The sequence below is a fragment of the Hemitrygon akajei genome, chromosome 15 (genome assembly GCF_048418815.1).
Source record: "Hemitrygon akajei chromosome 15, sHemAka1.3, whole genome shotgun sequence".
NCBI classification, from domain to species: Eukaryota; Metazoa; Chordata; class Chondrichthyes; order Myliobatiformes; family Dasyatidae; genus Hemitrygon; species Hemitrygon akajei.
Window position 1 is genome coordinate 26058473 of NC_133138.1, and position 23187 is coordinate 26081659.

At 41.4% G+C, this 23187-nt stretch overlaps 1 protein-coding gene across 1 annotated transcript in view; it reads left to right on the forward strand.

The window, feature by feature from the left end:
- Positions 1–23187, forward strand: part of fat2 (FAT atypical cadherin 2) — a 169556-nt gene that overhangs the window by 11641 nt on the left and 134728 nt on the right. The gene's annotated exons all lie outside the window — the stretch shown is intronic.

The following is a 23187-nucleotide window of genomic DNA, read 5'->3' on the forward strand; positions in this document are numbered from 1 at the left end:
GGTAACACAATTCTGGGCCTTCTTACTATTAGAGGCTTACAATATGAAACCCAGGGAAGTCATGCTGAATGTTAGTCCTGCATCAGATGATGTATTGTGTTCAATGCTTTGATCACCTCAGTAAAGGGAGAATATGGAAATCAAAGAAAGGGTGCTGAAAAGATGTATGAGGAACTGTGGTTTAGACAACAAAGCAACAAACTGCTGGGAGGACTGTATGGGACAGGCAACATCTGTGGAAGCAAACAGTTAGCTGACATTTCAGGTCAGGACCCTGCACGAGGATTGATTTGAGTCCAGCATCTGTAGTATCTTGGTTTTCTGCAGATAAAGGGCTGTGATTGCTTTCTTTGGAGAAGTAAAAGTTGATGGAAAGTATGATAGGAGTATTTAAGATGAGGTGGGGTCCAGATAGACTGTTCCCTCTGGTACAGGGGTTGATAGTAAACTCACCTTTACCCAGCTGGAAGTCGGAAAAGAGTTTTCTCGTCATATACGTCGGGAAATCCTTTTTCAACAAACTCATCTGCTTATGGAGTTCATTATTTCATATTTCTACAAACTTAAACTCCATCTGCCAGTTCTGCTTACCTGTTCACGTCTTCCTGCAAATTATAAATATTCAATATACTGTTCTATACTGAAGGTTGCCACATCTTCTAATGTGACTATTTAGAAGATGACAATTGTATCTTCTAAATTGTCACAGGTATTAAATAAAGAGGAAAAATTGAGTGACTTGAGGAAAACCTTTCTTTGACAGCATATGGTTAGAGTCTAGAATGTACTGCATTCATGTGTGGTGGAGGCACATTTTAATATAGTCTTCAAGAGAGAATTGGATAATGATATGCTGCAGACAAGGGGATGGAACTAATTTCTAGTTGGTTCTAATTTCTGGGTGGTCATGGACATTAAGGTCCAAGCAGCCTCCTGTTCTGCAACCATTCTATGATGTAATAATACTACCATGATTTGTTCTGAGAAATCTGGTGTGAATCACTTCCTTAAAGGTGCGCAGTTTCATGCAGGGCATTAATAATGGTGCAGAATACGTTTTGGTACTTGTGGTTAGGCAATGAGTCAGTCAGTTTGGGAGAGTGCCCAAACCAATTAACTCTTTGATTTCTATTCATATTAACTCTTTGGTGAAACACTCAACTGTTAGTGGAACACATTATTTCATCATAATGGATGAAAAATGTTTAATTGTCATTGACACACCCAATTAAGATTACATAGAACATGAAACATAGAATAGTACAGCACTGCTGTAAAGCTTGCACCCCCCTCCCACCACCCTGCACCACACCGCCACTCAACCCCATGTCTAAAGAACATATGGATCTCAGGAGAAAACTACCATGATGCACTTGCCTGAACCATATCATATCATTGCAACACAGGCCTTGAGATTGCCAACTGACAGTCTACTGACTGGTTAGCAATAGAAAGTCAGGAGATAATATGTGCATTCTTTATCATTTCTAAATATTATGTATCTAAAAAGTGGCTGATAGCAAACTAAACAACACACATCTGTAGGAATTCATGAGATCAGCCTTGTCCTGATGAAGGACTAGTTGGTGCTGATTGGACTAGTTGAAAAGGAAACCATCTCAATGGAAAGAGTTTTGAAAAATGGTGACCCTGTGTGAAGCTCCAGGTGACTTGGTGAGTGTTAAGTTTGAAGAAGCCAGTGGTTAGAAGGTTAGTGAAGAGTGGTTAATATCATCTCAATATCACCAAGACCAAGGAGATGGTGGTGGACTTTAGGAGATCTAGGCCTCATATGGAGCCAGTGATCATTAATGGAGAATGTGTGGAGCAGGTTAAGACCTACAAGTATCTGGGAGTACAGTTAGACGAGAAGCTAGACTGGACTGCCAACACAGATGCCTTGTGCAGGAAGGCACAGAGTCGACTGTACTTCCTTAGAAGGTTGGCGTCATTCAATGTCTGTAGTGAGATGCTGAAGATGTTCTATAGGTCAGTTGTGGAGAGCGCCCTCTTCTTTGTGGTGGCGTGTTGGGGAGGAAGCATTAAGAAGAGGGACGCTTCACATCTTAATAAGCTGGTAAGGAAGGCGGGCTCTGTCGTGGGCAAAGTACTGGAGAGTTTAACATCGGTAGCTGAGCGAAGGGCGCTGAGTAGGCTACGGTCAATTATGGAAAACTCTGAACATCCTCTACATAGCACCATCCAGAGACAGAGAAGCAGTTTCAGCGACAGGTTACTATCGATGCAATGCTCCTCAGACAGGATGAAGAGGTCAATACTCCCCAATGCCATTAGGCTTTACAATTCAACCGCCAGGACTTAAGAACTTTTTAAAAGCTATTATTAATGCTTTTTGAGATAGTGATTTAGATGCATATCATTTTTTTTTACTGAGTTAAGTATTGTATGTAATTAGTTTTGCTACAACAAGTGTATGGGACATTGGAAAAAAAGTTGAATTTTCCCATGGGGATGAATAAAGTATCTATCTATCTATCTATCTAATTGGAGAAAGATTCCGCCAGCAGATCTGACCAGCAAATTGAATGATCCAGTCCACGGTTAAGATGGCAGATCAGTGTCGTAATGAGCAAATTCTGCCCTGTTGCGGATGCTGACTTACTGATTGAATAATGAACCAATGACAATCTATCCTGTTGTTGAAGTGAGATGGAATTGGAATTAGTTTATTATTGTCACATTTATCGAGGTATAGTGGGAAGCTTGTCTTGCACACTATTCATACAGATCAATTCATTACACAGTGCATTGAGGTAGAACAGTAAAACAATAACAAAATGCAGAGTGAAGTGTAACATCTGCAGAGAAACTGCAATAAGGTGCAGGATCGTATCAAGGTAGATTGTGAACTTGGAGTCTGTAGTATCTTACCTAGGGAACTGTTGATTAGCTTTATAAAAGTGTCAAAGAAGCTGACCTTGAGCCTGGTGGTATATGCTTTCAAGCTTTTGTATATCCTGGCTGACGGGGAAGGGGAGCAGAGAGAATGTGCAGGATGGGTTCAGCCTTTGATGATGCTGGGGGGATAAACATTGGTGAGGGTCAAAGGGGAACATGCCAAAAATCTGAGCAGATGTGTAGTGGATAGTATATTGACTGGCTGCATCACAGCATGGTATGGAAACACCCAGTGCCCTTCAATAGAAAATCTGACAAAGTGGATACAGCCTGGTCAATCATGGGTGAAGCCCTCCCCGTCATTGAGCACATCTGTATGAAACGCTCACAGGAAAGCAGCATCCATCATCGGGGACCCCCACCACCCAGGGCATGCTCTTCTCACTACTGCCATCAGAAAGAAGTTACAGGGGCCTCATTACTCACACCATCAGGTTCAAGAACAGTTATTATCCCGCACGGTCAGGCTCTTGAGCCAAAACTGATCAAAGGTTACTGGGAGAAGCCCGGGAGTGGGTTTGAGGAAGGGATAAAAGGATCAGCTATGATTGAATGGCAGAGCAGACTTGATGGGCCAAATGGTGTAATTCTGCTCCTATGTCTTGTGGTCTAACTTCCCTCAACTTCACTTACCCCATGATTGGAATGATCCCAGAACCCCAGTGTCTAAGAATGTGAGCTGCCTTAATGACTATCGCCCGGTAACATTCATATCTGCAATGATGAACTGCTTTGAGAGTTTGACTAGACTGAACTCCCTGTCCTCAGCAAGGACCTGGACCCATTGCAATTTACCTAAACCACCTGGACAACACAAATACCTATGTGAGAATGCTGTTCATTGACAATAGCTCGGCATTTAATACCATCATTCCCACAATCCTGATTGAGAAGCTCCAGAACCTGGGGCTCTGTAACTCTCTCTGCAATTGGATCCTCGACTTCCTAACTGGAAGACCACAGTCTGTGCAGTGAAGTGGATTGGTGATAATATCTCCTCCTCATTCACTATCAGCACTGGTGCACCTCAGGTGTGTGCTTCACCCACTGCTCTCTCTATATACCCATGACTATGTGGCCAGGCATAGCTCAAATACCATCTATAAATTTGCTGATGATACAGCCAATGTTAGTAGAATCTCATATGGAGACGAGAAGGCATACAGGGGCGAGGTATGCCAACTAATGGAGTGGTGTCACAGCAACAACCTTTCACTCAATGTCAGTAAGATGAAAGAGCTGATTATGGACTTTAGGAAGGGTAAGACAAAGGAACACATACCAGTCCTCATTGAGGGATCAGAAGTGGAGAGTGAGTAGTTTCAAGTTCCTGGATGTCAAGATCTCTGAGGACCTAACCTGGTCCCAACCTATTGGTGCAGTTATTAAGAAGGCAACACAGCGACTGTACTTCATTAGGAGTTAGAAGAGATTTGGCATGTCAACAAATACACTCAAAAACTTCTATAGATGCATAGTGGAGAGCATTCTGACAGGCTGCATCGCTGTCTGGCATGGGGGGGTGGGTAGGGGGGGGGGGTACTTCACAGGACCGAAAGAAGCTGCAGAGGGTTGTAAATTTAGTTGGATCCATCTTGGGTACTAGCCTATAAAGTACTCAGGACATCTTCGAGGAGTGCTGTCTCAGAAAGGCAGTGTCCATTATTAAGGGCCTCCAGCACCCAGGGCATGCCCTTTTCTCACAGTTACCATCAGATAGGAGGTACAGAAGCCTGAAAGCACACAATCAGTGATTCAGGAACAACTTCTTCCCCTCTGCCATCTGATTCCTAAATGGACATTGAACCCGTGAACACCACCTCACTTTTTTAATACATGGAATTTCTGGGTTTTTTGCACAAATTTTAATCTATTCAATATACATATACTGTAATTGATTTACTTGTTTGTTTATGTATTATTATTTTATATTTTTCTCTTTATTATGTATTGCATTGAACTGCTGCTGCTAAGTTAACAAATTTCATGACACATGACGGTGATAATAAATCTGATTCTGACCTGTGGACACACTTTCAAGTATTCTTCATCTCATGTTCTTGATACTGAGACTATAAGATACAGGAGCAGACGTAGGTCATTTGGCCCATTGAGTCTGTTCTGCTCTTTCAACATGGCTGATCTAATTTTCCCCTGAGCCCCAATCTCCTGCCTTCTCCCATTATCTCTTCCCTCCCTGAACAATCAATAACCTATCAATTTCTGCCTTAAATATGCATAAAGTCTTGGCCTCCATAGCTGCCTGTGGCTAAGAATTCCACAGATTCACCACTCTCTGGCTAAAGACATTCCTCCCTGTCTCAGTTTTAAAAGGATGCCCCTCTATTCTGAGGCTGTGTCCTCTGATCTCAGACGCTCTGTCCATGGGAAAAATCCTCTCTACATCTACTCTATCTTGGCCTTTCAGCATTTTATCAGGTTCAATGATGTCACACTTCATTCTTAATTCTAATGGATACAAAGTTGCAGCCGTGAAGTGCTCTTCATATGACAAGCTATTCAATCTTGGAATCATTTTCATGAACCTCCTTTGAACCCCCTCCAGTTTCAACACATCTTTTCTAAGATAAGGGGCCCAGAACTACTCACAGTACTCCAAGTGAGGACTCACCAGTGTTTTATAAAGTTTCAGCATTACATCCTTGCTTTCATATTCTAGTCCTTTTGAAATAAGTACTAACATCACATTTACTTCCTCTCCACAGATTCAAACTGCAAAATAACCTTTAGGGAATCCTGCACAAGACTTCCAAATCCCTTTGCACCTCAGTATTTTTTCTCTCTCCATTTAGAAATTAGTGAACTCATTAATTTCTTCTGCCAAAGTGCATGACCATCCACTTCTTGACACTGTATTACATCTGCCATTTCTTTGCCATTTCTCCTAATCTGTCTAAGTCCCTCTGTAGCCTGTTTCTCTAAACAATCTGTCTCTCCACCTACCTTCATATCGTCTGCAAACTTTGCAACCAAGCCGTTGATTCCATCATCCAAATCATTGACATATAATTTAAAGGGAATTGGTACTGACACAGACCCCTGTGGAACACCACTAGTTACCAGCAGCCAATCAGAAAAGGCTCCTTTTATTCCCACTCTTTGCCTCCTGCTAATCAGCTACTGCTTTACCATGTCAGAATCTTTCCTGTACTCGTAGCTTGTTAAGCAGCCTCATGTGTGGCGTCTTGTCAAGGGCCTTCTGAAAATCCAAGTACACAACATCAACCAATTCTCCTTTGTCTATCCTGCTTGTTATTTTTTTTAAAGAGTTCTAGCAGATTTGTCAGGCTGGATTTTCCTTGGCTACAGCCTATTTTGTTATGTGTCTCCAAGTACCCTGAGATCTCATCCTTAATAATTGACTCCAACATCTTCCCAACCACTGAGGTCAGACCATCTGGCCTATAGTTTCATTTCTTCTCTCTCTCCCTTCTTGAAGAGTTGAATGACATTTGCAGTTTTCCATTCTTCTGGAACCATTCCAAAATCAAGCGTTTCTTGGACGATCAATACTAATCCCTCCATGATTTCTTCAGTCACCTCTTTCAGAACTCTGAAGTGTACACCATCTGGTTCAGGAGACTCATCTACCCTCAGACCTTTCAGTTTCCCAAGAACTTTCTCTCTAGTTCTGGTAACTTCACACACTTCATGTCCCCTGGCATCCAGAACTTCCACCATACTACTAGCGTCTTCCAAAGTGAAGACTGATGCAAAATACTTGCTCAGTTCATCTGCTATTTCATTGTCCCCCCCATTACTATCTCTCCAGCATCATTTTCCAGCGGTCCAATATCCACTCTCACCTCTTTGTTTGCTTATTTATTTATTATTATTTCTTGTATCTGCAGTTTATTGACATTTGCACATGGGTTGAACACCCAAGTTGATGCTGTCTTTCTGTTACAGTTCTTATTCCTGCAAGAAAATGAATCTCAGGGTTGTGTAACGTGACGCACATATATGTAATAAACTTATTTTTAACATTGTGCTTTCAATTTTGGTGCACTTTCTTAACCAAGATGTCCACATGGTTGAATCACACAGGCTATTGTGACATTCTTTCCTAGAGCCTGGAGCTCTCAACCTTCTCAACCTCTACACTGTTAATGTAGACAAGGGCATGAAGTCACTGAACATGGTTTGGTTTGCCTAATCTGAGGGGACAGTTGCTATAATGACACCACCTGCAAGAGAGTGGTGCAGGCTTGCTCATTCCAGGCTGAAGGAGTAAATGTTAAAGGATGTACTGAGCGTTAGTGCAGGCAAAGCATAGAAATTATTGCTAAGTTCCTAGTGCCATTAGTCACTGGGTCTGGGTCTTGTGTAACTTCCCAGCAAGCACCTGAAGTGTGGATTATCCCAAAAGGTCAGTGGCATTAAATGCTTTGTACACAAATTGTGTTAACTCGATAATCTGTTGCTTGGTGGCCGGAGCCGGGGTTGAAGCACTCGGCAGAGATGGTGCTCGGTGCTCGGTGTCGGAGGGCTGGTCGGAGGCACGAAGTTGTCGGAAGTTTTCGGACGGACTCACAGTTGGCTGTGCTCGGGTGCTTCCAGAGGCTGCATCGGGAAGTTTTGCCACGTTGGAGGTTTCTTCCTTCTGCCATCTGCGTGAGATGATGGGCTATCTGGGACTTTGAGACTTTTTTTTACCGTGCCCATGGTCTGCTCTTATCAAATTATGGTATTGCTTTGCACTGTTGTAACTGTATGTTATAATTATGTGGTTTTTTTTGGTCAGTTAGTCTTGGTCTGTCTTGTGTTTATGTGATATCATACTGGAGGAACATTGAATTTCCCCTTGGGGATGAATAAAGTATCTATCTATCTATCTATCTATCTATCTAATCTCTTTCTCTTTAATCCTTTTTGCTCCTTATGGAGCATAGGGACTCAACAAAAGTCCTCCACTTCCTGCGATCTCTACCAGATGTTTTTGCAGTCTCCCAAGTTTGGCCGGCGGCTTTCAGTTCATCCAAAAGTCTACGCCTCCAGGTTTGCTTTGGGTGACCTCTTCTTCTCTTCCCTTGTGGATTCCATTCGAGTGATTGTCGAGTGACATTCGATTGGCTCTTCCACAAGGTGTGGCCGACCCATCTCCACTTCCTCCTCCTTATCTGGAATACAATGGGCTCTTGGTTTGCTCTCTTCCATAGGTCTAGGTTTAACACTCTGTCGTACCACTTGAGGCGGAGGATCTGCCGGAGGCATTTGTTGAGAAAGGTCTGGATCTTGTTGCAGCTGGTGTTAGTGATTCTCCATGTTTCAGATCCATATAGCAGGATGGCTTTCACATTGGAGCTGAATATACGGAGCTTAGTTTTGACAGAGATGGCCGTAGATCTCCAAACAGGTTGCAGGGTTGTGAAGGCATGTTGGGCTTTTCCGATCCTTGCTCTGATGTCCTCATCTTTACCTCCTGATTTACTGATTTTGCTTCCGAGGTAGGTGAATTTGTCTACATCTTCAACTATTTGTCCTTCAATCCGTAATGGCTCCTCTTGTTTGTTATTAATGCGTAGAACTTTGGTCTTCTCCTGACTGATCTTAAGGCCTACTCGCTGTGAAGTCTCTCCCAAGGAATCTACTTTCTTTAATAGTACAAATGTATAAATCTGTTGACACTGAATGTATAGGCAAGGCATCAACGTGAATGTAAAGAAAGTCATGAATTGCTTTAGTATTGTGTGTATGTGTATGTATAATAATATATAATATATATAGTTTTTTTTGGAAATTGTATCTTACTCTTCAAACAGTGTGTTGTATAATTCACCCATCAGTGCCTCTACTTTTGCAGTAGGCTAAACAAATTGGGCAAGACTCCATCTTTATTGATGCACCGTAGAAAGCATCCTATCTGCCTCGCCCATGAACTCACAAAATTGCAGAATGTGGACAGCTCAGCATATCGTGGAAACCATCCTCTATGAATTGTCTATACTTCTCACTACCTTGGTAGAGCAGCCAACATAATCACAGACCCCACCCATTTAGGATATTCCTTTTTTGCCTCCTTCCATCAGGCAGAAGCCTGAAACCATGTACAGTACCACGGGGATCAATGACAGCTTTGATCCCATTGTTAAAAGATTATTGAATGGACCTCTTAGTGCAATAAAATGGACTCCTGACCTCAACAAGTGTTATTAGGGACTTGCACCTTATTGCCCGCCTGCATTGCACTTTCTCTGTAGCTGTAATAAAAGAGTTATGAGGCAATAGCAGGAGAATGGGGTTGAAAGGGAAAACGGATAAAGCATGATCAAAAGGCAGAGCAGATGTGTTGGTTCAAATAACCTAATTATGCTCCTGTGTCTTATGTAGCACTTTATTCTGCATTCTGTTATTGATTTTTCTCTTGTACTAACCCAATGCATTGTAATGATATTTCCTGTTTGGATGGCATGTAAAACAAAGTTTTCACTGGACCTCATTACAATGGCAACAACAAACCCATTTTCCATTGTACTGGAAGTTTCATGCTGTCTAAGGCTACGTCCACACTAGACCAGATAATTTTGAAAACGCCAGTTTCAAGTAAGAACAATGGGCATCCACACCAAGCATCTTTGAAAATCCCTCCGTCCACATTAAAATGGGTATTTGGGCGGATCTCCTCCTACTGGGCATGCACAAGACACATCTACAGAAAACAAGTGACATGTTTGGTGTCGAATCTCGTTGTGAAATTGCACGTTTGTGCAGTTACACACTAGAAAAACTTAAAAGGAAATTGCCAAATGACGGACAGCTGTTGGCTCTTGCGCAGCAGGACTTAAAACTTAAAAAAGAAATACTGGAGTGAATAGAGGCAACTGACAGGGAGTTCATGGACAGTATGACCCGCTGACGACGAACATTGAAAAACTGACTAACTCTGTTGCATTAATAAAGCCCCTTGTTAAATTATAAAACATGTCTGCATCAGTGTTATCTTGTATTTCCATACAATGTTACATTAGGCTGTTACACATCTATTGTCAGATAAGTACTTGCATAAATAGGTAAACCACCTTCATACGAGCAAGGACAGAAAACAGGGCAAAGTGAGTATACCTATTTATTCAGTAAGTTATGGGTCAAAGTATTTGGTGAGTACATTTCTAACTCTTCTGACTTCAGTCTGCTCTGAAATTGTTAGGTTGTGTGGGGGTTGCATTCAAGAAAACAATGAAATGCCGCGCTGCCGCCACCATCTGTTCCGGCACGTCGTGACTGCGTTTTTAGAAATCTCCAGTTACCCCATCCACACTACTCTTGCCCAATCAGCATTTTCAAATTTACACACTCTGGAGGGCGTTTTAGAAAAGCTCTGTTTTCGGGGGAGGAAAACGCTGTTTCAATGTGGACAGAGGGTCAAAACGAAGAGGAAAAGCTTTGGTTACAGCTCTGGTCTAGTGTGGACGTAGCCTAAAGTGGACAATAATCTTTGCATTCTTTTCGAGACTCCACAAAGTACTGAATACTTGTCACATCTTCATCACAGGTGTCTTGAGAGAAGCATGTATTCTTGTGGTCTGGCTAACATCTTCAGGACTACCCTTCAATGCATAAGCAAACCACTGTTTTGTTGCTGTATGTGTGCAATCTGGCTGCTTTCTTTGCTCAATTGGTATGATTTTCACTTTTTTAATGTATTTTATTAGCTGCAAATCACTTTGGTTTATTCTAAGATAATGAATAATTTAAGTACAAGAGATTCTGCAGATGCTGAAAATCCAGAGTAACACATATATGGAGGAACCCAGCAGATCAGGCAGTTTCTATGGAAATGAAAGCAGTCAGTTTTTCAGGGTGAGAGCCTTCATCGGGATTTGCAAGGAAGGAGGAAGAAGTGGGGGTGAGGGACGGAAGGAGGTGCGAGATAAAGTTAAGTGGATATGGGAAAATAAGGAATCTTATGGAGGGGGGAATGGGCCAAGGGGAGGAGGAGAGGCACCAGGGGAGGGGATAGGCAGGTGAGGAAAAGAGAAGAGGTAAGAAGGGAGCCAGAGTGGGCAATGGAAGAAGAGGGGGTGGGAAATTATTGGAAGTTAGAAATTGATGTTCATGCCATCAGGTTGGAAACTATCCAGAAGGAATGAACTGTTGCTCCTCCAACTAAAGAGTGGTCTCATAGTGGAACAATTGAGTCTTCGGTTAACCTCTTCTTTTGTCGTATTTTCAAATTGGATCACAATTCTTGGATTTGAAGCATACATATTGCCATCCACTGGAAGCACACTGACTCTTTGCCCATAGAACTCATACAAGATGCTCACTGAAACAAATGATCAGAAGGTTTTCAAGATGTATTGAGGCCTTGGTTAAGAAAAGAAAAAGGTGTATTGCAGGTAGGAAAAATGAGATGCTTATGGAGAATAAGAAATGCAAGAGAACACTTCAGGAAGAAATCAGGAGGGCTAAAAAGGCATGAGGTTGCCTTAGCAGATAAGGTGAAGGAGAATCCTAAGGGATTCTGTAGATATGTTAAGAGCGAAAGGATTGCAAGGGACAAAATTTGTCCTCTCGAAGATCAAAGCAACACACACAAAATGCTGGAGGAACACAGAAGGCCAGGCAGCATCTATGGGGGTGAGGGGGGAGGTGGGGAGAAGTACAGGACTGCGGGAGGTTCGATACTTTTCATTGATGCTGCCTGGCCTAAGTGGACAAAAATCCTTGCATTCTTTTCAAGACTCCACAAAGTTCTGGATAATTGTCACATCTTCATCACAGCTGTCTTGAGAGAAGAATGCATTCTTGTGGTATGCTGCCTGGCCTGCTGAGGTCTTCCAGCATTTTGCCTGTGTTGCTTGGAGTTCCAGCACCTGCAGATTTTTGTCTTGTTTGCCTTTGGAAAATCAAAATGGTAATCCATCCATGGAGCCAAAAGAGAGGGGGGAGATTTTAAATGCATTTTTTGCATTTGTATTTACATGGCAGACAGACAGAGTGCATAGAAGTGATGCAAAATGGTATCAACTTCATGGGCTCTATACAGAATACAGAGGAGGACGAGTTTGCTGTTGAGGTAAATCAGGGTGGATAACTCCTTAGGGCCTGCCAAGGGATTCCCTTGGACCCTGTGGGAGGCAAGTACAGAAATTGCCAGGGCCCTGTCAGAGATATTTAAGTCATCTTTAGCGAGAAGTGAGGTGCTGTAGTACTGGAGGATGACCAATGTTGTTCTGCTGTTCAAGATAGGCTCTAAAAGTAAACCAGAAACTTATAGGCCCATGAGCCTGACATCAGTAGGGGAAAGTTATTAGAAGGGACTGCGTAAGTGCTTGTGTGGTGAACTACATATACCTGTCTGGACACGCCCCCCCCCCCCCCCCCCCCCGCTGACTGCTCCTGTGGCTCCTCCCACGGACCCCTGCTGACTCCTCCCACTGACCCCGGTATAAAGGCGATTGGAGACACAGCCCTGGCCTCAGTCTCCAGGATGCAGTGTGGTGGTCAATTGCTGCTTGTTCTTTCTTCCAGCCAATAAAAGCCTATGTCTCGCCTCACCTCTCCAAGAGTTATTGATGGTGCATCAGCTTGGATAGACATGGACTGATTAAGGATAGTCAGTATGGCTTCATGCATGGTAGGTCATGTCTAAACTATTTTGGAGCTTTTCAAGGAAGTTACCAGGGAAGTTGATGGTAAGGCAGTGAATATTGGCTTCAGCAATGCATTTGACATGGAGGCTGGTCAAGGACCAGTTACATGGCATTCAAGATGAGGCGGTAAATTAGATTAGACATTAGCTTTGTGGGAAAAGCCAGAAAGTAGTAGCAGATGGTTGCCCCTCTGACTGGAGATCTGTGACAAGTGGAGGGTCTTAGGGATCAGTGATGGGTCCGTTGTTTGTCTATATCATCATTATCATCCTAAAACGAGATCACGGGTAAGGGGAAAAGGTGAAAAGTTTAAGGGGAAAATGAGGAGGAAACTCTTCACTCAGAGGGTCATAATAGAGTGGAATGAGCTGCTGGTGCAAGTGGTGCATGCAAGCTCGATTTCAAAGCTGAAGAGAAGTTTGGTTAGCTACATGGATGGAGGGTATGGTCTCAGTGCACGTCAATGGGAGTAGGCCATTTAAATGGCTCAGTGTGGACTGGATGGGCTTGTTTCTGTGCTGTACTTTACTATGACTGTTTTTGTGAAGTAGAATTAGAAAATGACAGAAGCTTAAAACAGGTTAAGTAGCAGTGAAGTTAAAGTTAATGACCCTTCAACAGAACTGGATGGGTCCTGTGTTTCCAATGCCTCTATATTCATGTGTTAATGGGTGTTGCCTCAAAAAATGGCAGCCCATCAGAGTGACTTGTAAATTAATGAATGGGACTTGTTGCTCCAATGTCTTGAAGTGTAATTTCAGTGATTTGCATTAACCCGTAAAACAAAACAACAGTTGGAAGAAAATAGAGTACATTAAATGTGTACATGTTTTAAAAAAAATCATTGGGAACATTGAACCAATATAATCATTGCAAGTGATTTGAAAAGGATTGGAAAGATGGATGTCTGTAGACCACCCTGTGATAATATCCTGTTGCAGGATTTTAACACAAAACTTCAATAAGTCCTTTCTCCTCACAGAATCCGCTCGACTCACGGAGTTGTTATTTATTGCACTAAATTCCAGCAGCTGCTATCTCTAATGTCTCCTGTGATGAGATTAATGAGAAGGAATGTCATTGAAACCTATCGAATATTGAATGTCCTGGATAGTGGATGTGGTGAAGATGTTTCCTTTTATGGGGAAGCCTAGGTAGGACTAGAGGGCACAGTCTCAGAATAGAAGGGTGTCCCTTTAAAACAGATAATGAGGAGTTTTACTATCCAGAGAGTGGTGAATCTGTGGAATTAGTTGCCACAGACGATTATAGAGACCAAGTCATCGGCTATATTTAAAGTGGGGTTGACAGGTTCTTGATTAGTAAGTATGACAATGGTTATAGAGAGAAAGGCAGGAGAATGGGGTTCAGAGGGATTATAAATCAGCCATAGTGGAGCAGACTCAGTGGACTGAATGGCTATACCATATCTTGTCTTGTATATTCTGCTGTTCTTTTATTTTTGAATTTCTGGGTGTTGTTGCAAAACCAACATTGGTCCCCAAACTCTTGTTGGGCTGAAAGTGTGTCTGGGTATTCAATCACAACAGTAGTTTGAGTCTTCTGGTTGCACAGACAGCTCATTTCAGAAAAATTAAATACAACTATAACAGACGAAGCCAAATCAGTATCACTGTAGTCAAAACGGTAAAGTAAATCAGAATTATTTTTGTAAAAGAACTACACCTGAGTCAAGTAAGGAGGCGTTAGGATGGTTACTTAAATAGAAAGTTCAGTTTTAAGGTGTGTCTTATGGAAGAGACAGAGCAGGTTTTAAAATGTGTTCTAGAACACCTTTTATAAGCTTAGAAGGGTTGGACAGACAATTAAAATTGCAAGGGCAGAGATTTCAGAATTGTATAACTACAGAGATAAAATATTGAGTTTATTGACATGTGCACAAGTACATTATGCACAGGTGCAATGAAACATGCAGCAGCATCACAGGCACACAGCATCAGATAAGCAGCATTCACCAGTAAACTGTCAGTTAAATGCAAATTATACATGGTTTTTGCAATAAATACAATTAGAACAAAAAACAAAGTCCATTTGAGTGCAAAGTTGTCAAGTGTTCTTTGTCAAATGAGTGTCAAGCTGTCAAAGCTGCTAAGCTGTATGATCGGGGTTTTGCCAGTCGGTAGAAGGGAAGTAGATGTAGTAGATGTTCTTGAACCTGGTGGCGTGGACTTCGGGCTTCTGTACCTCGATGGTAGCTGCATTTCAGAGAGTTAATCTTATTATTATTGCATTAATCAATAATAAGAGGAAGGAAATTACCCTGGAAGATACACTATGAGGAAACTGTCTTTTACGGCATTTTGTTTGAGGGTGAAATATTTTACCAAGTTGCAATAAGCACAATGTCATGTATAGAAGTATGTAGAAGAAGGACTGATTGAATAACGTAGGTCACAGACTCGATGATTTGGGCGATCATGAAGGGTGTAGGTGTGTATTACCACCTCGATAGAAGCTCATTGTAATCAGATTATTGGGCTAGAAATTCTCCAAACATTTCCATGAAAAGGCTTCAGTGCAGTGTGAACTGTCCTTGGAAGGAAGTTCGGTTAATGGTCATCATAAAAACCACATCCAAAGGTCTAGAGTTTCCCGGCAAGGGGTGTGGCTGGTGCTCAAGACCACCCAGTCACAAAGCCTGCTCAGGCCATCCCAATCCTCATTGGTGAAGGACTGCATGACATTTTAGAAGTATGTGCCATCATATGGAACATCCTGAGCATTCTCCACCACAGGAATGCTGGGTGGAAAAAAATTAACAGAAGACTAAATCATGTTCCGCTCAGCCGCTCAGTCAAAACTCAAAATATGGAACATTTATGTATGTCCCTGACATCCAAATAGCATCACAAGTTAAATAAACTAGTAAATCTTTTTTTTTTTAAAAAAGAAACAAAACACATTTAAAAGATGCATATAAAACTAATTAATTAAATATATGTAAATCTCCTTAATCTCACCTAGATCACACATGACTGTTTAATTCTATCCATTTGTACTTGATTTAACCTGGCACATTTTCAATGCCAGATTCCCCAGCACAAGTACAAGGCAACTGCTGTGAGTCCATGCTGTGTTGCAGGTTTTCACCATTGTTGGCAAAGCACCAGTTCATGCCTGCCTGGAAGTTTGAAATTTCTGTTTTTTAGGCAGTCCTGAAGTTTTATTGTGCTTACAATGTGGAGAATACCCTAGTCTCATGCAGAAGAGGGAAAATTTTCATACTGTCATTCAAGGGTTCGTATCATACCCATCCAAACTAGACATAAGAATATAAGAAATAGGAGGAGCAGCTTGCTCTGCCAGTCACTAAGATAATGCATTTTCTATTGCTTGTCTCCAAAACCCATAATTCCCCTGCTATGCAAGAATCTAACTGTTTCTTACACAAATTTAATAAGGTAGCCTCTACTGGTTCCCTGGGTAGAGAATTCCAGAGTTTACCACTCTCTGGAAAATCTGTTTCTCTTTATCTCCACCATAAACTTTTTTTTAATATATATTTTTTTATTGTCCCCAATCTTGAGGCTATGTTCCCTAGTCTTGGTCTCACTTACCAGTCCCCTTCTATGTCTCCTACTTCTAGTCTCACACACCAGTTGTGGCAGGTTGCTATGCTGTGTCTAGCTTTATCTGTCCCTTTCATAGTCTTATGTTCTTAAAATCCCCTCTTATTCTTTTGAATTATTGAGCATAGTCCCAGATGACTTAATCTCTCCTCATATGCTAATCCCTTCATTGCCTGGAACCAATCAGGTGAACCTCCTCTGCAACACCTGCAAAGCCAGTACATCTTTCCTCTAGGTTTCTTTTAGTATTCCAGACCATGTTTATTTTCCTCTCTTAAAGTTTAATTATTAATTCTAAATGATCATGTTGCATTGTGTGCCAATGCATATGATAAACTTACATTTTTATGCAACACACAAGATGCTGGATGAACTCAGCGGTTTCTGTGGGAGAAGTGGACAGTCGACATGTAGCATCCACTTCATTTCTCTGTCACTTTGTAATGCAAGGTACCTATATATATCAGAATTGCAAATACAGCCTGGTCCCTCAAACGGATAACACCAGACTCAGAATCAGGATTATAATCACTGACATACATCATGAAATTTGTTGTTTTCCAGTGGTAGTACTGTGAACCACCTCGAAAAGGAGGCATCCACCATTAAAGACCCCCATCATCCAGAAAATGGTTTCATCTCATTGCTACCATCAGGGAGGAGGTCCAGGAGCCTAAAAGCGCACACCCAACAATTCTTCCCCTCTCCCATCAGATTTCTGAATGGACATTAAGCCCATAAACTCTACCTCACTACTTTTTCTCTCTTTTTGCACTACTTATTTAATTTAACCATATATATTTACTGCAAGTTGCATAATTTTTAAATGTATTTCAGTGTACTGATGACACATAACAAATGTCATGCCATGTGCCAGTGATAATACATTTAAAAATCACTATATGCTACAATAGAATTCATAAAACAGTGGAAAAGGAGAACAAAATAGTAGATTGTGTTCATGGACCATTCAGAATTCTGATGGTAGAGGTGAAGAAGCTATAATTTGCCAGATAATACTGTATGTTTCACTAACATTGTCTGAGGTATAAATTTTGTCCAGGACATCCTTAGCCAGTATTTTTTTTATTAAGAAGTGAAGCTGTACACCTATTAAGTTACATTTGAAAGTCTCCAATTCCAACATCCACCTTTTAATTTAGTGGAAAGAACACATTCCATTCATGTTTATATCATTTACTTCACCTTTCAAATCATTATTTCAATGAGCATAAAATTGTTCCTTTTAGCCTTTCAATGCAGCTCATTCATACAAACCCAGAAAGATCAGTGTTCCTTCTCTAAACACAGATTCTTATTTTGTGCTTGGAATTGTTGGGATCTTCCAATTGATAACTTAATTTACATCAATGTCAAAAAAATGTCCCGGCTCTTGTGGAAGCTACTTTTGCACACACATGTAGGATTAAAATTGTGTTGAGTGATGCCAGTAACAGCATGTTATTTTAGACAGATAGTATTTCATGAATCCATTCGTGCATGAGAAATTTACATCCTTTTCATATTGCTTAGGAATGTTAACTTTTTGTGTTTTGAAGGCTGAATAATCTTAGACATATGTTGGAATAGGAAATAAATTGGAACAATTTGCAATTGTGAAGCAATTTCATGAAATGAAGCTTCTCAAGGATCCAAGAAAAGGTGGTGGTAGATGAGATGCTAGACATTCAGTCAGATAAGACTTTGAAAGTCAATGCCCGTTGGATCAACATAGGAGAAACTGGAGGAACTCTGCATGTTAGACAGCATCCATGGAAGGAAATGGGCTGTCAGTGTTTTGGGTTGAGATCCTTCATCTGGAATATAAGATAGAGGGGAGATAGCCAGTATAAGTAGATGAAGATGGCACCACTGTTGGATCCAGGTAAGGAGGGGTGATAGGCAGTTGGAGGAGTGAGTGGATATTAAGAAAGAACCTGGGAGGTGGAAGTGACAATGTTCTGAAGACGATGGAGCAACAAACTATCTGCAGGATTTATCAACATTCTGGGTTGAAACTGTTGGGACTCATGTCATTTTAAAGTTCCTTTTCTTCCACAGATTCTCCTCAACCCATTGAGTTCCTCCAATAGATTGTTATTCGTGGAAATGTGGTTGCAAGGGTCCAGTCATGAAGGAGTAATCAAGTTATTGTGCTAGCTTCCAGAGTTTTTGATCAATAATCCAGAGACCCAAATTCAAATCTGCATTCAAGTAATAAAGTTAATCAGGCATTAAAATAAAGTCATCTCATCAACAATATCCCATCTGGTTCCACTGATGATCATTAATTAAGCAAATCTACCATACTTATCTAGTTTGTTCTAAATGTAACTACTAGCTTACCAACACAGTGCATTATTAACTGACTTTCCAGTTCAGAGATGGACAAAAACTGAGCTTAGTGGAGATAGTCAGCATGGAGATGATGGACAGAAGGGGCTGCCTCTATACTGCCTCTATATCTGAGCTCTCGATTGCCAGCGGTGCTCACAAAAGCTAAATAGACACATAAACACAAGGGATTCTGCAGATGTAAATACAGAGCAACATTTGTAAAATGCTGGAGAAACTCAGCAGGTCAGGCAGCATCTGTGGAGTGGAATAAACAGTTGACATTTCAGGCAGAGATCCTTCATCAGGACTGGAAAGGATGGAAGAAGAAGCAGAACAAAGAGGTGAAGGGAGGGGAGGGAGTACAAGTTGGAAAGTGGGGGGGAGGGTAGGTGGGTGGGGGAGTGTGTATGAAGTGAGAAGCAGGTAGCTGATAAGTGGAAAAGGTTAAAGGACTGAAGGAGGAATCTAATAGGAGAGGCGAGTGGGACCATGGGAGAAAGGGAAGGAGGAGGGAAACCAGAGGGAGGTGATGGGGTAAGGGGGCAACCAGAATGTACAATAGAAAGAGAAACGGGAGGGGGGAGTGGAGAGGAATTGATGTTCATGCCATCAAATTGGAGGATACCGACATGGAACATGATAAGTGGAAGAGATTTGGGTTTACTATCACCACGCTAGCAATGTAATGTCACTGTATTGTACCAAATACCAACCTTAAACTTTGTCATAAGTCTTGACACGGACCCAAGAGGCCTGAATCGAAGAATTACTTTTCTCTTGCATTTTAAATTTTACTGTCAAAAGTTGAGGTGGATCTACCGCTGAGATTTCATGTTAACAAAATTCAGCAAATTACTTAACAATGAGAAAGAGTCTGACAAGCTGAAACAAACTTTTATGCAATGACTTTGATTTAAGAAGTTAAATTTAACAAAGAACGGAGGCAAGGTTATGATTGTTTTCATGTTCTTCAATTAAAAGCAAAAACATTAACATAATGAGTGATTTGTGCACACCAGAAGGAATAACACAATGGGGTAAAATGTTTCATGAACAATTGTTTATTCCTCTCCATAGATGCTGCCTGTCCTGCTGAAATCCTCCAGCATTTTGTGTGCATTGCTCTTGAATCACGCCCCATTCAAAACGCGAGATTTTCCAGAAAGGTCCCGATAAAGGGCCTCAGCCAAAATGTTGACTGTTTATTATTCTGCATAGGTCTTGTCTGAAATGCTGAGTTCCGCCAGCATTTTGTGTGTGTTGCTCTAATTAGAGCTAGGGGCATAGGAAATTCGGACACTTAAGGCTGAAATGTGGAGGCACTTAGAGGAATGAATTTTTGGAATTTGAGACCAGGGAGCTGTGGAGGCTGAGTAATTATGCATATTGGAAAATGCGATTGTTTTTGGATTCGGACGCTATGAGGATTGGGCAGGAAGGTGAAATTAAGGCCAATAGTCTGAGTAATACTAGTTCTATTGAATGGTAGAACAGCCTGCTTCTGCTCCTGTTTCTTACATTGTTACTACTAGACAATACTTGTTATTTGAACTGCATCTTTAATAGTTTAAGTTTTACCAGAAGCTCTACAGAAACATTATTCAAAATAAAGACAGTCTTGTAGAAACAAGAATTGTCAAGCGATTGTTTGTTTTAGGGAGTGTTTTAAAAGCTGCAAGACAAGCCATAGGAAGGAGGGTTTCAGTGAGGGAATCCCCAAGTTACGACCTACATACTAGATAGCATGGGAATCTGCGATTGGGTAGTGGAATAGGCTAGGGGTTCAGCATTACAGCTTTGCTGGCATCGTAGCAAGATGAAGGGCTGAAGACACTTGCTGAAAGCATCGGAATCAATGAAGGATTTGAACACAAAGCTGAGTACAATGATGCGATCAGCAAATTAATAGCTGGCATGAATCAAATATTCTTGAGCAATAAGCTGTGTGTCATACTGCAGTCTTCAGAGATGAGTGTTCCACACAGAGCTCCTTTTAAAGGTCACAATTTTGAACCTACCCTTTTCATTCTGTACTTCTGGTTTTGCTTTGGTTACATAAAAGTTAGACTTGAATAAATTTTCCAATAAAGTAACTGTTAAATGTTTCTTTTACCCCTGAGAATAAAAGTTTTACACCTAAGAGCAGAGTAAAACCACAGCTATGAGGATACCTCAGCTTCCGCTGACCCTGTGATCTCTAGAGGCTAATGTCAGAAAGTCTTTCAAGATGGTGAACCGTCAAGGCAATGTGTCCCTGGTAGGGCTCTGAAAATCTGTGCCAACCAACTGGCAGGTATGTTCAAGACATTTTCAATCTCTCATTGCTACAGAAGTTCCCACCTATTTAATGAAGTGTGTGAAGTTACCATTACTAGGGAGAAGGTTCTTGGGAAACTGAAAGCTCTGACGTTAAGTCACCTGGACCAGATGGTGCACACCCCAGGGTTCTGAAACGGATGGCTAAAGAGATTGTGGAGGCATTAATAATGATCTTTCAAGAATCGCTAGATTCTGGAATAGTTCTGGAAGACTGGAAAATTGTAAATATCACTTCACTCTTCAAGAAGGGAGAGAGGGAGAAGAAAGGAAACTATAGGCTAGTTAGTCAGACCTCAGTGCGTAGGACGATGTTGGAATCGATTGTTAAGGATGTGGTTTCAGGGTACCTGGAGGCACATGATAAAACAGGCCATAGTCAGCATGGCTTCCTCAAGGGAAAATTTTGCCTGAGAAATCTGTTGGAATTCAATGAAGAAATAACAAGCAGGATAGAAAAAGGAGAATCAGTTGATGTCGTGTACTTGGATTTTCAGAAGGCCTTTGACAAGGTGCCACACACAAAGCTGCATAACAAGCAACGAACCCATGGTAATTACAGGAAAAAGTCTAGCATGGATAAAATAGTGGCAGATTGGCAGGAGGAAAAGTGGGAATAAAGAGCCTTTTCTGGTTGACTGCCAGCGAGTAGCAATGTTCCACAGGGGTCTGTGTTGGGACTGATTCTTTTTACATTATATGCCAATGATTTGGATAATGGAATTGATGGCCTTGTTGCAAAATTTGCAAATAATATGAAGATAAGTGGAGGGGCAGTTATTTTTTTGAGAAACTAGAGAGGCTGCAGAAGGACTTAGACAGATTAGAGGAATGGGATAAGAAGTGGCAGAAGGAATGCAGAGTTGGGAAGTGTGTGGTCATGAACTTTGGTTGATGAAATGATAGGGTTGACTATTTTCCAAATGGAGAGAAAACACTAAAATCTGAGACACAAAGGGTCTTGGGAATCCTTGTGAAGGATTTCCTAAAGGTTAATTTGCAAGTTGAATCTGTGGTGAGGAAGGCAAATACAATGTTCGCATTCATTTCAAGAGGACTAGAACATAAAAGCAAGGATGTAATGTTGAAACTTTATAAAGCACTGGTAAGGCCAGTTCTGGGCTCCTCATCTTAGAATAGGTGTGCTGAAACTGGAGAAAATTCAAAGGAAGTTCAGGAAAATGATTCTAGGATTGAATGGCTTGTCATATGAAAAGCATTTGGATCTAGGCCTGTATCTATTAGAATTCAGAAAAATGGAGGGGTGGCCTCATTGAAATCTATCGAATGGTGAAAGGCACATCCTTTCTCAGAGAAGGGGGCCAAAACTGCTCACAATACTCCAATTGATGCTTCACCAGTGCTTCATAAAGCCTCAACAAATCCAAAGGAATGACAGAGCCCAATGCAGTTTGGCACCAGCGGTGTCGAAGGAGTTCCCATTCAGCGTTAAAATCAACATAGGACTGACTTAGAGACTCCAGCTCGGTACGTTTCCTTGGGGTTTTCTCCCAAAGCCATAAGTGGGTATAGTTGAAGGCAGCGAAGGTTTGAGATCAGAGTTTTCCTTTTCCTAGATGAGCTGCCAACCATGGCTGATGAACCCCACCTGCCCAAAGCAAATGTGTTTAAGGCACCAATCATCTGCTTTTGATCATTCTCTTGTCAGTAGAAATGGTCCCTCCGGGCTTAGTAGCTAAGCCACACGTGAAGGCCAGGAGCTGGACTTGGTTGTCACAGCCTATTTGAAATGCACACCATGGCGAGCATTTAATTGGTAGTGGGAACTTATACCTGCTACCACCCCTGGCTGATGGGTGCTGCTAAGCATGTATGTAGATGTGCAAAGGTATAATTTGACTCCACATTTCAACATTGATGCTACTTCACTGTAGTGCCAACTGGTGCTAAATTTTATGACAGGGTATTGCATGTTTCCAAACGAGAAACACCTGATTGTGATCATGTTTCCATTTCCATGTTATTGCTCTGGGGGTGGATAGTAAGAGCTATCGCACTAAATTGCATAGAGATAAAATTACCTTTATTTCAGCTTCCATTTGCTGGTACTTGGAAAGATATTCCCTTAATCCTGCTTCTAACTCTTTCCTGCAAATTGCAGCTTTTGAGAAGTTACAACAGTGTCTCCCATAGTTAATACATAATACAGCCAAGATCCACTACAGTGAAGTAAGCGAATATTTCTAGGATGAGCTGCTGGTAAACTGGACAGCTGTCTCTTAATTGAGTGGCACAATAGCACAGTGGTTAGCATAGCACTATTACAGCACCAGCAATCACCAATTGGGTTCAATTTGTTCCATTATCTGTAAGGAGTTTGTATGTTCTTTCCATAGCCACGAGGATTTCCTCCAGGTGTGCTGGTTTCCTCCCACATTCCAAAGAAG